Raw genomic sequence first — 13,744 nt, forward strand, 5'->3', positions numbered from 1 at the left:
TGTTTCATTAATGATGTCTAACAGAATAATACTCGTTATAGTTGGTAGGGTGGAAAGATTTTGACAAAATTAGCCCCGTTCGGGCACCTAAAATGAGAAGGTTAGCAAGAGAGGAAAATGGAATAGTTGGAACTGCTGCTTATAAAGAATTTGTTACTGGTGTCTTGAGAACACAGTAAGAGACATGGAAGGTAGTTCTGAAATTTTAAGGAGGATTCAAGATTGGAATGAAAGCAGGAATAGACGAAGACAGAAGAATAGTGACGTTCTGAGTAGAAATTCGGACAAAGTATCCAAGAGAGGAGATATGAAATGTAACATGACTGAGCAACCAAAAGGGGGAAGAGAGGGGAGGGAAGGTGCTTCATGCACGCACAAATAGCAGGTTTCATTCATGACAATATTACATCAAGGTGAGCAGTATGATATAATCCTTTACTAAGACAATACTGAAATGCACACAACATCTGTGAACTGTGATCAAAACAAAAACCTGAACATTAAAACTTTGAGGATTCTCCAAGGCCACCATTTGCCAAGTATTTTTTAATTCATGCCTAGGGGATGTGGGCATGTTGGCTGCACCATTGCTAACTGCCCTTGAGAGGTGACTGAGAGCTGCCTTCTGGAACCATTGCAACCCTTGGGATGTGGGGACACCTACAATGCTGTTAGAGATTTCCACTATTTCATCCAGCAGCAGTGAAGGAATGGAGATTAGTTGTAAGTTAGGATGGTGTGTGGCTTGCAGATGAACTTGCAGCTAGTGGTGTTTCAATGCATAAGCTGTCCTTATTCTTGCAAGTGGTAGAGGCCACAGGGTTGGCAGATGCTGTAACACACCTTATAGATGGTACACCATGTCTTGGTGGTGAAGGGAATGAATGTTGAAAAGTGGTGAATGGGGTCCAATCAATCAAGCTGCTTTAGCCTGGATGGTTTTGAGCTTTACCAGTGGTGTTTGAGTTGCTTTCATCTGGGAAAGCTGAGTGTATTCCAGCACATCCTGACTTGTACCTTGTAGATGGTGGATAGACTTTGGGGAGTCAGGAGATGAGTAAATTGCTGTAGGATTCCGAGTGTCTGATATCCTCTCGTAGTCACATTATATACACGATATGGACCAGGATAGGAGTTGTGAATGCAATCATCAATAAACGTTTACCTCAACTTCAGACCATATGAAGAGGGGAAGGTAATTGATGAAGCAACTGAAGATTGTTGGGCCTGGACACAACCTTGAAAAACAACTGCAATAACATCCTTGATTCTGAAATGGACAACCTCCCCGATTCCCAGTGACTTGAGGAAAGAAATCTGGCTATTGAGGGAGTGCAGCGTAGGTTCACGAGGTCAATTCCTGGAATGGCGGGATTACCTTACACTGAAAGACTGAAGCAACTGGGCTTGTATACCCTTGAGTTTAGAAGACTGAGAGGGGATCTGATTGAGACGTATAAGATTATGAAAGGATTGGACACTCTGGCAGCAGGAAACATGTTTCCGCTGATGGGTGAGTGCCGAACCAGAGGACACAGCTTAAAAATACGGGGTAGACCATTTAGGACAGAGATGAGGAGAAACTTCTTCACCCAGAGAGTGGTGGCTGTGTGGAATGCTCTGCCCCAGAGGGCAGTGGAGGCCCAGTCTCTGGATTCATTTAAGAAACAGTTGGATAGAGCTCTCAAAGATAGTGGAATCAAGGGTTATGGAAATAAGGCAGGAACAGGATACTGATTAGGAATGATTAGCCATGATCATATTGAATGGCGGTGCAGGCTCGAAGGGCTGAATGGCCTACTCCTACACCTATTGTCTATTGTCTATTGACTCCAGTTTTGCCACCCGCAGTGCTTCTTTGAAGTGGTTGTCAACATGGAAGAGTAACGATTGAGAGTAGTGGGGGCAGTGGGGTTGAGGTGCAATTGATGATAACCAGCAAGAGGTTTCCTTGCCCATGTTTGATCTCACGCCCTGAAATTTCATGAGATCCAGAATCAATGTTGAGTATTCCAAGGACAACACGTTCCCAAATGCATACCACTGCACTACCACCTCTGGAAGTGCTCGTTCTACTTGTGGGACAAAACATATCCAGAGACGGTGATGGTCATGCCTGAGGAAGTAGTATGGCAGGCTGTTCCTTCATTAGTTTTAACATATCCCGTTTGTTGTTGGTAAAGAGGACTTTGCAGGATTGACATTTTGCCATTATTGTTTCTGGTGCCTACATCAATGCCCAGTGATGTGACCAGTCACATTCTTTCCTTTAGACTTTGTAGCAGTATGATACAACTGACTGGCTTGCTAGGCCGTTTCAGAGGGCAGGTAAATGTCAACCACTTTAATGGGACCAAGCCAGTTAAGAATAGTGGATTTTTTTCCTTAAAAAGGACAATAATAAACCAGGTAGCTTTTTATGATGATCGACAGCTTTTACATTTTCATACTGAATTCAAGTTTCACTATCTGCTATAGGGGAATTGAACTCATGACCCCCGAATGTTATCCTGGGGTCAATATGGATGTGTGCTCAGGATTCCATGCAAAATAATTGCTGAAGACCAAACAAGCAATATAATCCATCAATGACTTAAACAGGGCCTATGTGGCTAGGATGAGATAGTATCAACAGAATAAAAACAAAATTCCCTTCAAAGTGATACCACAATATTTGCAACAACCGGAACTCTATCAACAAACACAGCGAGTTAAACCCCATCTACCACCCCCTGAGAAAAAGTACAGAAAATGACATCGCCACAGGAAATGACATCACCAACCCAAAGAAACTCAAAAGTATAAATAGAAAGCAGGAATCATCAGCAGTACTTTGCCCGGAGGCCCACTGAAGATGTTACCTAATGGGTGACGATACATGTAGAAATGAACCTTCCAGCTAAGCGAGATAACCTACATCCAGAACCTCAACCTGAGCTACAAGTCTTCTCAAAAATTTGGAACACTTATCTTCCTGTCCTTTAAAGATTAAAACTTCACACAGTAATGACCTTTAATTGCTCTGAACAAAACGTGAACATATTTGAAACTTTTCCCATGCTGCAGACAGATGACATCAAAAGCAAAGCAAAGACAATTCAAAGAGAACCCTCAATTTAGCAGAAGTGACCAGTCCAGCTCTCCTTAGTAAGACCAAGGCATAGTAGGGAGGTCAGGCCACTTTATCAAGGGTACAACCCTTCTAAGAAGCAAGGAAACATGCATTGATGGAGGTGGCTAAGGCACTCTGGCAAATTCATAGCCCCGGGTAGCAGAACAGAGCTGCAAGATGTTCAGCTCTGACTCGATCAGAGGAAAAAAAGTATTGATGTCTAATACTGAAAACAACCACAGAATCAATCAAATCAGTCAGAGGAGCCAGAACCTATCATCTGAAAGATGCATACTTCTGCATCTTTTTCTTCCTCCTGCAGCACAACAAAGATGAATGGAGCAATAACAAAATTATCAAGATAAATTTTTTGTTTTAAATACAAAGTGGTTTTTGTGTTATATGTGCAGGTCCACTAGCTTCAATTAATTCTTGTCAACAGATTAATTCTGGATTTGCATGGCCACAAGTGCCTCTATGTCTGAGCTTCTGGGTGCAAATTAACAGAACCTCCAAAATAAATTCAGTTGGAAGAAAATCTCCTTTTGCATCTGGGAATTTCAGTTTTGTGGGCAAAGACTCATTCAAGCAAAGTTAAAATGAATGGACTTAAATGTTCATGGATATTTGGCAGTGCTGAAGATCTTTTATGGTCCAAAATTTGACTCTTTCATTAGCATTAAGCTGCTATCTGGATGGCAATCAGGTGGAAACTCAAAACCTGCTTCAAAAATAGAAACACAAATCTAGCAAATGACAGGGTGAACTAATACAGCATTATCTACAATTCCACAGGTACAATAAAACCTTTCAAATGAAAATCACCACACAGAATTTGTTCCATCACTCAACTTATCCCTGTTGTGTTTTTCTCACATTAATTAAATATTTTGCTTTAAGAAATAGGCAAATAAACCATGAGTTATTACAGCAGTCACAACACAAACAACAAATTCCAAAAAAACTGTCTAAAATTTTTGTAAAATATTACTTTTAGAACAATTTACCATAATTGTTTTCACATACTTTCACCTGGTCACAAGGGTTTTATTTTATCTTTATTTTCAAATATTTCTTTATGCTAATAGAATTATTTGTAGTCATTTATGATTGAAAGCAGATTGCAGACTTGATACATTAGGTCCCAAAACAGTCTGAAGGTCTAATGCTATATTTTGAAAATACCATAATTACGTTAAGCCTTGTTGTGTGGAGACAATGTACTCAATGTTTAGGCAGCCACTTTGTCAATTAGAATATCACCAAATATACAGGAAAAGTATTTTTGCTGGAGCAAAAAAATGTTTTTTAAAAATCAAATCACTGAGTACAGTTTCTGCTCAACAATAAGATGACCATCTCTTAAACTCTTTAATTTATAATTGGCCTGACCCAAACAGTATTGTCTGAAGCCTGTAATGTTACCAACGTGCAGCGTACAGAATTCCAATCTTACCCCAGAAATAATAATTAACCATTGTGCTGTGCAATAATCTATTATTCTGCAATATAGTTTTTTTTAAGCATTCAAATATCACACAGATTGTTTTATGCAACGTTTTTATAACATTTCGGTTTTTAATCAGAAAGGAAATGGAATGATACTGAATTTTAATAGGTCATTCAGTGGAATATTTTAAGTTGCTGCAAACATTTTGCTTAACAGACAGGAGGCTGGAAGAACACAGCAAGCCAGGCAGCATCAGGATGTGGAGAAGTTGATGTTTCAGGTGTAATCCTTCTTCAGCACTGAATATAGGGGGAGCTGCAGATAAAGGGGTTGGCGGGGACAGGGTGGTGAAGTGGGAATAGGTGAAGACAGTTAGAGGGTACGACCTGATTGGTCAATGGGAGGAATGAATCTGGTTGGTGGCAAGGAAGAGTGGAAGGGAGGTGTAGGGTCTGGGAAGTTAGATTATTTGAAATTGGAGAACTCAATTTTGAGACCTTCAGGCTGTAGGCTGCACACGCGGAAGATGAGGTGTTGTTCCTCCAATCTGCTGCATGGTTTGTTGTGACAATGGAGGAGGCCAAGGATGGTCATGTCGGAAAGGGAGTGGAAAGGGGAATTGAAATGGATGGTGACTGGGAGGTCCGGTTAGTCCCTGTGGACCTGGCTGAGATGCTCGGTGAACCATTCCCTAAGTTTATGTTCGGTCTCCCCTATGTAGAGAAGACCACATGAGGAGCACATGATGCAGTAAGCTAGGTTGGAACCACCTGATGAAGGAGCAGCACTCCAAAATGTAGTGCTTCCAAATAAACCTGGTTAGACTATAACCTAGTGTTGTGTGGTTTTTAACTAGGTTGGAGGTGAGGCAGGTGAACCTCTGTCTCACCTGGAAGGACTCTTTGGGGCCCTGGTTGGAGGTGAGGGAGGTGGTGTACCAGCAGGTTTTGCATCTTTTCAGGTTGCAGGGGGAGGTACCTGGGGTTGCGGAGGGGTTGGTGGGGAGAGTGGCGCAAACCAAGGACTGCCAAAGGGAACAGTCCTTGCGGAAGGCAGAGAGAGGTGGTGAGGGGAAGATGTCCTTGGTGGTGGGTTCTAGTTGGAGTTGGCGGAAGTGTTTAAGGATGATGAGTTGGATGCGGAGACTGGTGAGATGGTTGGTGAGAACAAGGGGCCAATATTTTTCTTGCGATTTATACCTCTAAAGCACCCCTCTACCCATTTAATTGTTCAAAGGGAAGGTAATCAAAGTAGCTTTATACAATCATACTGTATTGAGAAAATATCACACTTTATAAGAAATTTAACTTTTCAATGAGCTAGTCAACCTGTCAAAATATTTTGATCTATCTATACTGATGTACATAGTTAAAAATCACACAACACCAGGTTATAGTACAACAGGTTTAATTGGAAGCACACCAGCTTTCGGAGCGACGCTCCTTCATCAGGTGATAGTGGAGGGCTCGATCGTAACACAGAATTTATAGCAAACATTTACAGTGTGATGTAACTGAAATTATACATTGAAAAATTGATTGTCTGTTAAGCCTTTCATCTGTTAGAATACAGTGATAGTTTCACTTCTTTCATGTCTAAATCACAAAATCTTTTTAAAAATGGTGATTGCTAGACAATATGTTGAAGGTGCTGTCCCCCTGTGTTCTTTGTCTATGCCATGATGTTTAGATTGATTCTAATCTAAAAAGTGAGATAACGGAGTTTTACATAAATTCATGCCGTTTTTGAGCTCAGAGTTCTACATGAATGCATGCAGTTTTTGAGCAAAGTACAATGTAACCTTACAAGTACAAATTCACCCCACAAACTATATGTGTGCATGTGGATCTTTGTCTGTCTGTGTGTGTGTCTGTTTGGGTTGGGGGTTGTGAGTGTGAGAAAGTGTATGTGTGCGTGTAGTCAGTGCAGAGTGTCTTAAGGGGTGCATGTGTGAGTGTGGGAGCGTGTGTGTCTGTAAGGGTGTGTGTGGGTGTTGGAATATCTGTGTGTGTGTGTATAGTGCAATGGTGGTCACCTGTAATGTGACATGTACCCAAGGTCCTGGTTGAGGCCCTCCCTATGGGTACCGAACTTAGCTATCAGCCTCTGCTCAGCCACTTTTCTCTGCTGCCTGTCCCGAAGTCCACCTTGGAGGATGGTCACCTGAAGGTCCGAGGTTGAATGTCCTGGACCACTGAAGTGTTCCCCAACTGGGAGGGAACCCTCCTGTCTGTTGATTGTTGTGCGGTGCCCATTCATCCATTGTCGTAGCCTTTGCTCGGTTTCCCCAATGTACCATGCCTCCGGGCATCCTTGCCTGCAATGTATAAGATAGACAACGTTGGCTGAGTCACATGAGTACCTGCCATGTACAAGTTAGGAGCTGTCCCCACGCGTAATGGTAGTATCTATGTCCACACTCTGACACGTCTTGCAGCGTCTACCATGACAGGGTTGTATGGAGTTGTCCTGAGAGCTGGGCAGCTTGCTACGAACAACCATCTGTTTGAGGTTTGGCAGTTGTTTCAAGGCAAGTAGTGGAGGTGTGGAGAAAGTCTTGGTGAGGTGCTCATCCTCATTGATAATGTGTTGCAGATCACGAAGAACATGGCGTAATTTTTCAGCTCCTGGGAAGTACTGTACAACGAAGGGTACCCTGTCGGTTGCAGCACGTGTCTGTCTCCTGAGGAGGTCATTATGGTTCCTTGCTGTTGCACGTCGGAACTGGCGGTCAATGAGTTGAGCATCATACCCCGTTCTTGTGAGGGTACGATGCTCAACTCATCGGCCGCCAGTTCCGACGTGCCACAGCAAGGAACCGTAATGACCTCCTCAGGAGACAGACATGTGCTGCAACCGACAGGGTACCCTTCGTTGTTCAGTACTTCCCAGGAGCTGAAAAATTACGCCATGTTCTTCATGACCTGCAACACATTATCAATGAGGATGAGCACCTCACCAAGACTTTCCCCACACCTCCACTACTTGCCTTTAAACAACCGCCAAACCTCAAATAGATCGTTGTTCGTAGCAAGCTGCCCAGCTCTCAGGACAACTCCATACAAACCTGTCACGGTAGACGCTGCAAGACGTGTCAGAGTGTGGACATAGATACCACCATTACGCGGGGGGACACCTCCCAACTTGTACATGGCAGGTACTCATGTGACTCAGCCAACGTTGTCTATCTTATACGTTGCAGGAGAAAGTGAGGGCTGCAGATGCTGGAGATCAGAGCTGAAAATGTGTTGCTAGAAAAGCGCAGCAGGTCAGGCAGCATCCAAGGAACAGGAGAATCGACGTTTTGGGCACAGGCCCTTCTTCAGGAATGAGGAAAGTGTGTCCAGCAGGCTAAGATAAAAGGTAGGGAGGAGGGACTTGGGGGAGGGGCTTTGGAAATGCGATAGGTGGAGGGAGGTCAAGGTGAGGGTGATAGGCCGGAGTGGGTTGGGGGCGGAGAGGTCAGGAAGAAGATTGCAGGTTAGGAAGGCGGTGCTGAGTTCGAGGGATTTGAATGAGACAAGGTGGGGGGAGGGGAAATGAGGAAACTGGAGAAATCTGAGTTCATCCCTTGTGGTTGGAGGGTTCCTAGGCAGAAGATGAGGCGCTCTTCCTCCAACCGTCCTGTTGCCATGGTCTGGCGTTGGAGGAGTCCAAGGACCTGCATGTCCTTGATGGAGTGGGAGGGGGAGTTAAAGTGTTGGGCTACGGGGTGATTGGGTTGGTTGGTCCGGGTGTCCCAGAGGTGTTCTCTGAAACGTTCCGCAAGTAGGCGGCCTGTCTCACCAATATAGAGGAGGCCACATCGGGTGCAGTGGATGCAATACATGATTTGTGTGGAGGTGCAGGCGAATTTGTGGCGGATATGGAAATGTCCCTTGGGGTCTTGGAGGGAAGTAAGGGGGGAGGTGTGGACGCAAGTTTTGCATTTCTTGCGGTTGCAGGGGAAGGTGCCGGGAGTGGAGGTTGGGTTGGTGACGAGGGAGTCACGGAGGGAGTGGTCTTTTCGGAACGCTGATAGGGGAGGGGAGGGAAATATATCACTGGTGGTGGGGTCCGTTTGGAGGTGGCAGAAATGACGGCGATGATACATTGTACATGGAGGTTGGTGGGGTGGTAGGTGAGGACCAGTGGGGTTCTGTCCTGGTGGTGGTTGGAGGGGCGGGGCTCAAGGGCGGTGTAGCGGGAAGTGGAAGAGATGCGGTGGAGGGCATCGTCGACTACGTCTGGCGGGAAATTGCGATCCTTGAAGAAGGAGGCCATCTGGGTTGTATGGTTTTGGAACTGGTCCTCCTGGGAGCAGATGCGATGGAGACGAAGGAATTGGGAAATGGGATGGCATTTTTACAGAGGGCAGGGTGGGAGGAGGTGTAGTCCAGGTAGCTGTGGGAGTCGGTCGGTTTATAGTAAATGTCAGTGTCGATTTGGTCGCCCGAGATAGAAATGGAAAGGTCTAGGAAGGGAAGGGAGGAGTCTGAGACGGTCCAGGTGAATTTGAGGTCGGGGTGGAAGGTGTTGGTAAAGTGGATGAACTGTTCAACCTCCTCATGGGAGCACGAGGCAGCGTCGATACAGTCATCGATGTAGCGGAGGAAAAGGTGGGGGGTGGTGCCAGTGTAGCTGCGGAAGATGGACTGTTCCACATATCCTACGAAGAGGCAGGCATAGCTGGGGCCCATGCGGGTGCCCATGGCTACTCCTTTGGTTTGGAGGAAGTGGGAGGATTGGAAAGAGGAGTTGTTCAGGGTGAGTTGTTCAGTCAGTCGAAGGAGGGTGTCAGTAGAAGTGTACTGGTTGGTACGGCGGGAAAGGAAGAAGCGAAGGGCTTTAAGTCCTTCGTGATGGGGGATGGAGGTGTACAGGGACTGGATGTCCATGGTGAAGATAAGGCGTTGGGGACCGGGGAAGCGAAAATCATGGAAGAGGTGGAGGGCGTGGGTGGTGTCCCAAACGTAGATGGGGATCTTATCTTATACGTTGCAGGCAAGGAAGCCCGGAGGCATGGTACATTGGGGAAACCGAGCAAAGGCTACGACAACGGATGAATGGGCACCGCACAACAATCAACAGGCAGGAGGGTTCCCTCCCAGTTCGGGAACACTTCAATGGTCCAAGACATTCAGCCTCGGACCTTCGGGTGATGATCCTCCAAGGTGGACTTTGGGACAGGCAGCAGAGAAAAGTGGCTGAGCAGAGGCTGATAGCTAAGTTCGGTACCCATAGGGAGGGCCTCAACCGGGACCTTGTCACATTACAGGTGACCACCATTGCACTATAAACACACACAGATACTCCTCCACACACACACACACACACACACACACACACACACAGGCACTCCTATCCACACATACACACGGACACACATACACACAGACGCCCACACATACCCTTATAGACACACACACTCCCACACTCACACATGCACCCCCTCACAGACTTAAGACACTCTGCACTCACTACACACACACAGATACACTTTCTCACACTCCCAACCCCCACCCCAGACAGGCACACACACAGACAGACAAAGACCCACATGCATACATATTTTGTGGGGTGAATTTGTACTTGCAAGCTTATATTGTACTTTGCTCAAAAACTGTACGCACTCATGTAGAACTCCGTTATCTCACTTTTTAGATTAGAATCAATCTAAACATCATGGCATAGACAGAGAACACAGGGGGCCAACACCTTCAACATATTGTCTAGCTATCACCATTGTTAACAGCTAACCCGAGAATGCAACCTTTTTTAAAAAAAGGTTTTGTGATTTACACATGAAAGAAGTGAAACTATCACTGTATTCTAACAGATGAAAGGCTTAACAGGCAATCAACTTTTCAATGTATAATTTCAGTTACATCACACTGTAAATTTTTGCTATAAATTCTGTGTTAGGATTGAGCCCTCCACTATCACCTGATGAAGGAACGTTGCTCCAAAGGCTAGTGTGCTTCCAATTAAACCTGTTGGACTATAACCTGGTGTTGTGTGATTTTTAACTTTATACACCCCAGTCCAACAATGGCATCTCCAAATCATGTATACTGACGTATTAACACTACTGGAATGGTTTAGTAAATGCTGTCAGTTAACAATCATAGAATCTCTACAGTTCAAAGCAGGCCATTCAGCCTATTGACTCCACACTGACCCTCTGAAGAGCATCCCACACAGACCCACCCCACTACCTTAGTCCTGTAACCCTGTATTTCCATAAACTAATGCATCTAGTCTGCTCACCGCAAGCAATTTAGCATGGCCAATCTACCTAATCCGTACGTCTTGGGCCGTGGGAGTATGTGCAAACTTGCATCCTTTGGGGTGGGATCAAACCTGGATCCCTCATGCTGTGAGACAGCAGTGCTAACGACGGAGTCATCATGCAACTCAATAATGCTAGCATTCTGCAGAGAATAAAACAAGGATCATTGATAAATAAGTTTTATTTTGCAAAATTATAAATAAAAACAGCCTCCGACAGCCATGGTGAGGTAGCATGGAGTATCTGCTGTTGAGATCAATGTAACCAACGGACTCCACAAGGGCGAGGGAGCGGGGCTACGGGCATTCCGAGGATTTTTTTTTAAACTTAGAATGTCAACCCTTTTTTCTGCTTTACAAAGAGGCGGCCCTTCTACTTAAGTTAATTCCGGCTTCAGAGCAACTCAAATTTATCAATTAAAGGGTACAGTTTTCGTTTTTTTCTTCCCTTTCAAAGCACAACATTTAAAAAGTAATGATCAGACATACACACAGAGCACTGACGCGCAATTTCCCCATCTTATCCCAGGCTTTTTGATGTCTGTATTTGTGATATAATCTGTCAATGGGATGAAGGTCCACTCCCCAAACCGAATATCTGCTTTTATTCGGCACTTAGTAAGACAGAGATAGTCAAAGTGACTTTTCAGTTCAAGAACAGGTCGCTCTGGTATAACCGGTGTTTCGTCAACGCGAATTGGCTATAACACGATTGACGAATCGTGGACAGTGTTTGGATAACGCGAACTTTCTCCCAAACGAGCACAGCGATCTCCTACAGCACGAGTTTCCCGAGCGGTTTTCCACGGCGCGACGTTGCAAGAGCTGCTGTCGCATTATAGCAGAACGCCCTGAACTTAACTTGGGCATCTTACGTTTCACACATTGATATAAAACCGGGAGAAAGAGAAAGAAAAAAAGTCACGAATAGACAATTCGGATGAACAGTATTTGAGAATCTGTAACACAGCCAAATCCTTGTGAACATTGCAAGGGTCACTGCATCCAGTGTGACCCACCGGGAAACAGTGTGATCTTAAATTATCACTTTCTATTTTAAAATAATACTTCCCCAGTCCATACTGTTTACTGGTCCGTAAGTTTTGAACAGGATATTTTACTAAAATACTAAAACAGGTGAAATGCTCTCGGAAAGCATTTGACTTTCAAGACTTACCTTCTCTTTTCGAAAACTATAACATTTCGTGATTTTCTTTTTGTTTCCACTCAGCAGTAAAACAGAATGGTCTGTCTATCTCAGTGTTTAATCTCCTCTGAATGGTGAAAGGTCCCAATTGATTCGGGACTGTCCCTAAAACAGCAGCGCCCCCGAGCGCCGCGTTTCCCATTCACAGCTCGACAGCGGCACACTCACTTTCCCACTTGGCTCCCGAGGCAAGCAACGCTGCCGCCTCGGAGAGAATTAACATTACTATTTCAGGAAAAAAAGGAACGAAACAGAATGGGTTTAAAGTTGAAAATCACACAACACCAGGTTATAGTCCAACAGGTTTAATTGGAAGCACACTAGCTTTCAGAGCGACGCTCCTTCATCAGGTGATAGTGGAGGGCTCGATTGTAACAGAATTTATAGCAAACGTTTACAGTGTGATGTAACTGAAATTATACATTGAAAAATTGATTGTCTGTTAAGCCTTTCATCTGTTAGAATACAGTGATAGTTTCACTTCTTTCAGGTGTAAATCACAAAACCTTTTTTTAAAAGTTGCATTGGAGGAGAAAGTGAGGTCTGCAGATGCTGGAGATCAAAGTTGAAACTTTATTGCTGGAACAGCACAGCAGGTCAGGCAGCATCCAGGGAACAGGAGATTCGACGTTTCGGGCACAGGCCCTTCTTCAGGAATGAGCAGAGAGTGTTCAGCAGGAGAAGATAAAAGGTAGGGAGGAGGGACTTGGAGGAGGGGCGTTGGAAATTTGATAGGTGGAAAGAGGTCAAGGTGAGGGTGATAGGTCGGAGTAGGATGGAGGCGGAGAGGTCAAGAAGAAGACTGCAGGTCAGGAAGGCGGTGCCGGGCTGGAGGGATCCGGCTGAGACAAGGTGGGGGGAGGGGGGATGAAGAAACTGGTGAAGTCCAAGTTCATCCCCTGCGGTTGGAGGGTTCCCAGTCGGAAGATAAGACGCTCCTCCTCCGACCGTCGGGTTGTTGTGGTTTGGCGGTGGATGAGTCCAATGACCTGCATATCCTCGGTGGAGTGGGAGGGGGAGTTGAAATGCTGTGCTACAGGTTGGTTGGGTTGGTTCGTCCGGGTGGCCCAGAAGTGCTCTCTGAATCGCTCCGCAAGTAGGCGGCCTGTCTCCCCAATATAGAGGAGGCCACACCGGCTGCAGCGGATGCAGTAGATGATGTGGGTGGAGGTGCAGGTGAATCTGTGGCGGATATGGAAGTTTCCTTTGGGGCCTTGGAGAGAAGTGAGGGGGGAGGTGTGGGCGCAAGTGTTGCACCTCCTGCGGTTGCAAGGGAAGGTGCCGGGAGTGGAGGTTGGGTCGGTGGGGGGTGTGGATCTGACAAGGGAGTCGCGGAGGGAGTGGTCTCTACGGAAAGCTGATAGGGGAGGGGAGGGAAATATATCCTTGGTGCTGGGGTCTGTTTGGAGGTGGCGGAAGTGACGGCGGATGATGCGCTGTACATGGAGATTGGTGGGGTGGTAGGTGAGGACCAGTGGGGTTCTGTCCTGGTGGCGGTTGGAGGGGCGGGGCTCAAGGGCGGAGGAGCGGGAAGTGGAGGAGATGCGGTGGAGGGCACCGTCGACCACGTCGGGGGGGAAATTGCGGTCCTTGAAGAAGGAGGCCATCTCTGTTGTATGTATTTTGAACTGGTCCTCCTGGGAGCAGATGCGGCGGAGACGAAGGAATTGGGAGAATGGGATGGCGTTTTTACAGGGGGCAGGAT

General features: G+C 45.7%; 1 protein-coding gene across 2 annotated transcripts in view; it reads right to left on the reverse strand.

Annotated features, from left to right (window-relative positions):
* The window catches only part of veph1 (ventricular zone expressed PH domain-containing 1), a 315,263-nt gene extending 303,177 nt beyond the window's left edge, over positions 1–12,086 (reverse strand). For both annotated transcript variants that reach the window (XM_087993606.1, XM_087993605.1), the window contains exon 1: positions 12,010–12,086. The gene's annotated coding sequence lies outside the window, so the exon portion shown is untranslated. The remainder of the gene's footprint in view (positions 1–12,009) is intronic.
* Between the last annotated feature and the right edge of the window lie 1,658 nt (positions 12,087–13,744).

This window comes from Chiloscyllium plagiosum, unplaced genomic scaffold, assembly GCF_037043375.1.
Source record: "Chiloscyllium plagiosum isolate Xiang-an unplaced genomic scaffold, Cpla_swu_hap1 HiC_scaffold_13, whole genome shotgun sequence".
In the NCBI taxonomy this organism is placed as follows: domain Eukaryota; kingdom Metazoa; phylum Chordata; class Chondrichthyes; order Orectolobiformes; family Hemiscylliidae; genus Chiloscyllium; species Chiloscyllium plagiosum.